Consider the following 4,253-nt stretch of genomic DNA (forward strand, 5'->3'; position numbering starts at 1 on the left):
ATTCTAACTCATTCTCAAGACTGACAGTCTTAAATTTAACTATCTTTCAAATGTTTGTTAGTTTATGCAGTTCTTTTCCTCTAGCAGCCCGACTTCCTTTATCTTCGGGTTTAATGTAACTGATTTTATTGGTATGTTTGATTTTTAAATTCTAGATTCTCCGCAGTAGTAATTTCAAAACTTATCTTTTTGTAAAGGCATGAAAATTCAGGTTTTGCCTATTTATGCTGGCAGACTGAATTAGTTATACAATATCTAGGTGGTTAAAAGTAAACTATGGATTAGGGCTCAATGGATAGAATTTGGATTATACCTTGATAGAGATAGTGAATGGTCAGGCTTGCTATGGGTTTTTATAACCTTACACCTACCCATTCCCTAGCGCCAGTCATATTGGCCCACAGACTCGGTCATGACATTACATACATTCCTAAACTTTATTCATAATCGATGTTTGATCAAGAATTAGATATTGATCATTGGATATTGATCTACCACTTGTGTATATTGATTACCATTAGAAAGGGGGATGCCATGACTTTTAGACAAAGGTGGAATTGTTGTCATAGGTGTTTGACATTCCTTGTAGTCCTCCATATTAGTTTTCTCCAAAATATCTAAAACATACTTCTTTTGAGTGAATAACATACCATTGGAAATATTATGCACCTCAACACCTAAAAAGTAATACAAGTGACTGAAATCACGAAGTGGAAATTCCTTTTGCATTGCCTTGATGATGAATTCAACCATTTAAAAATTAGACCCTGTGATAATGAGATCATCAATATAACAAAGCAAAAATAATTATTGAATGCCATCATTGAAAATGAACAAGGAAGTACCAGCCTTAGATGATTTAAATACTTGTGAGTGAAAAAATTATTGAGGTGAAGAAACCACTCTCTTGAAGCCTATTTTAATCCATATGACCTTTAAAGACGATAAACATAGCTAGGTCTGTCTGGATCCACAAATCCTTGAGGTTTTTCCATGTAAACCTCATCGTGTAAGGCAAAAATGCAATTGAGAAATCTAACTGATTAATCGGCCAGTTTCGAATGGTAGTAACTTTTGATAACGTGACTAAAAGTTCCATTGTAGTTAATGCCAAACTTCTAAGTAAATCCTTTTGCCATAAGCCTTGTTTTGTATCTCTCTACTTGGCCATTTTCCAATCTTTTAATCCTATACACCGATTTATTACCAACCACATTCTTACCATAAGGTCTTAGGACCAAAGTCCATGTGTTATTAAGAAGTAATGCATGTTTCTCATTTACCATAGCCATTTTCCAGTCCTAACAATTATTTTCCTATATGAAACAAGTTGGTTCGGTTTCTAGAAGAGAAAAAGAGGAGGAATTTTTGATACTAGAAAAGGCAAATTTTTTATTTAAGGTACTCTCTCTTAATTGCATCAGGTGACTATGGACATGTTGGTTGGGTAGAGTGAGGTGTCGGATAGGAGAAGAAATCAGATTTGTATTTGGATATTGATATAAGTTTATCACCAATTTAAGACCTAATGTATTTGAAGTTGTAGGAGGATAATGACGTGCTTACTGTATAGATATTAGAGATAAGAGACCGATAAGATGGGATGGGGATGAAGATGATGGAGGTTGAGTAAGAGTTAAATGGTTAGTAGAAGAAGATAAGGATAAAAAATGGTTAGTAGAAGAAGATAAGGATAAACTCATATATAGGTTAGGTGAACCTAGGATTGATTGAATATTATCATCTATAGGATTGAGATGTGATGAGGCCAATTTATACATAGGATCTATGGTTCTTTTGGAGTTAAATTGTTTTAACTCTATGTGTAATTACATGATTATTAAGTAAATTTATACACATGGGTTTGCTTGAGTTATTTCAAATGGATTTAGAGGATTTTGGGCTTAATTGGAAGCAAGGTAAGTTCAAGGGTTAAATAGCAATTTACTAGAAGAAGGAGCAAAGTAGATGAGTCATGACTGTAACATATGTCATGCCCGTGACGCTTGATCCTTCTCACCTTTCTATCACGGCCATGACAGATGTCATGCCCATGATGTAGAGACTTCAAATTATTCTGAACTTTATGATCTTAACTTTGTACATGGATTTATCTCCTATATAGATGAGGTAATTTTAGGAGTTTAGGGGAACCTTTGGCACTTAAAAACACCTTAAAACTCAAGAAAAAAAAAACATCTTTAAGAAGAGAATTGCAAGCAAGGATGCAAGGATTTTCTTAGAGATCAAGAGGTGAAGACATCCTTCAAAATTTTCAAAGTTTTTATTTCCTCTTTTATTTGTTTTCTGTTTTCATTATATTGTTAGTCTCTTATGGAATGCTTAGTCTTAATATAAGTGGCTAGTTTCTTTTTATCTAGGAATTTGGTGGAAACCCTTTAATTTCTCTATGATTTAATTTAATGGAGTTTCTTTGATTTTTGATTCACTATTTTTTTGATTTAATATTCTTGAATTGATTGTATTGTGAAAATAAAGGTATAATATTTACAGTAATCTAAGGTATTAAATGATGGAGCGAGAGTGGAAGCTTAATACTAGTTCATGGGAATATTAAACAAGAGCTATTAAGACCATAAGAGTAAACTTAGGTTCTTGAAAAATTTATTAAATTGCCATAAATCTTAATGGGTTTAGATTAATAGAACTGATCACGATAGTAGACAACGAATTGATCTAGATACGATGGATATAGCTCCAGAGAGTATAATTACTAGTTTAGCATGAATTTTCTTCAAAAAAAGTAAGTTAAGTTAGAGGAATCAATTGAATTGAATTAGTAAGGAGTTAATGTCAGGGAAGATTATCCCTAGATGCTTTTATATATTGATTTTATTTCTTCATTTAATTTCTTTAGTTATAATTTACTTATACATTTAGTTTTTGCTTAATTATTTACTCTTAGAATCAAAAAATCAAGTCAATTTTGATTTACTAAATATAAAATTGCAATAAACTTTTGTGCTAAATACGATAAATCCTTGTGGAATGATAATTCGAACTCATAATCTTATATTACTTGGTGACCCTGTACACTTGTTGGAAAATTTACAACAAGTTTTTGACGTCATCGCCGAGGAATTTCTTTTGGTGTTTTCATCAATTATAATCATAGCTTGTATTCCTAAATCGCCTTTACTTTTATTTTATTTTATTTTATTCTTACTTACTTTTTTCTAGTTTATTCTTTTATAGGTGCTTTTCTAGTGCATGCATAGTACTAGAAATCAACCATTGGTAGAGTTCGATATGAGATTGATCGGGCTTTAAGACAAAGAAGAAAAGAATAAAGAGAGATGGTTGAACAATTGGGCAAGTTGCCAATGGAGCTAACGGTGATGGAAGAGTAAATCAAGATCCACCTCTAGTTATTATACGACTTGCTGCACCTATAAGGATGACTCTACGTTAGTATGGGATGCCTAATCCTAAGGGAGTGCACTCGAGCATTGTTTATCCTCCAATCAATAACAACTTTGAGATTAAGTCGAGTACAATCCAAATGTTGGAGCAAAGGATATTTGCAAGGAGACCCATAGAAGATCCTATAGCTCACATCGATAATTTTCTGAAGAAGTGTGAAACATTCAAGATAAGTGAGGCAAGCAATAATGCGATAAAACTTAGAGCATTCCCTTTCACTTTTATAGGGTCTACTAAGTCTTAGTTGACTTCTTGTGTGGCAAATTCATTTACTACATATGGGATGAATTGTCTCAAGATTTTCTCACACGATATTTTCCTCTTAGTAAAATGGTTGAAATTCATTAATAAATAGCTAGTTTATACTAAAAGGAAGATGAATCTCTTTATAAAGCTTGGGAGAAATTCAATGAGCTACAAAGAAGGTGCCCACATTATGGTCTTGCTAATTAGATGCTACTCTAAACTTTCTATAATGGTGTGTTGCATACAGTAAGGATAACTATAGATGCAGCTGCAGGTAGAGATTTGTCAACAAAGACCACAGACGATGTCATACAACTGATTGAGATGATGGCATCCAAAAAAATCAATGGAATAATGAAAGAAGGAGTTCAAGAAAGGTTACTGGAATCTATGAAGTAGATGGGATGAGCATGATCAATGCTAAACTTGATGCTTTAACTAAGAGGATGGATAAAATGATTATGAATGTTGTGTCTACTCAAGTAGTGAGTTATGAGTTGTGTAGTGGAGGATATCCATATGCCAAATGCCAATATAGAGTGACCAAACAAAAGCAAGCTAGT

General features: G+C 32.9%; 1 non-coding gene across 1 annotated transcript; it reads right to left on the reverse strand.

Annotated features, from left to right (window-relative positions):
* Window positions 1–3,781: 3,781 nt before the first annotated feature.
* Window positions 3,782–3,887, reverse strand: LOC112533825. Its single transcript, XR_003078180.1, has one exon. It is a non-coding gene; the product is annotated as a small nucleolar RNA R71 (small nucleolar RNA).
* Window positions 3,888–4,253: the final 366 nt, after the last annotated feature.

The sequence above is a fragment of the Ricinus communis genome, chromosome 6 (genome assembly GCF_019578655.1).
Source record: "Ricinus communis isolate WT05 ecotype wild-type chromosome 6, ASM1957865v1, whole genome shotgun sequence".
Taxonomy (NCBI): domain Eukaryota; kingdom Viridiplantae; phylum Streptophyta; class Magnoliopsida; order Malpighiales; family Euphorbiaceae; genus Ricinus; species Ricinus communis.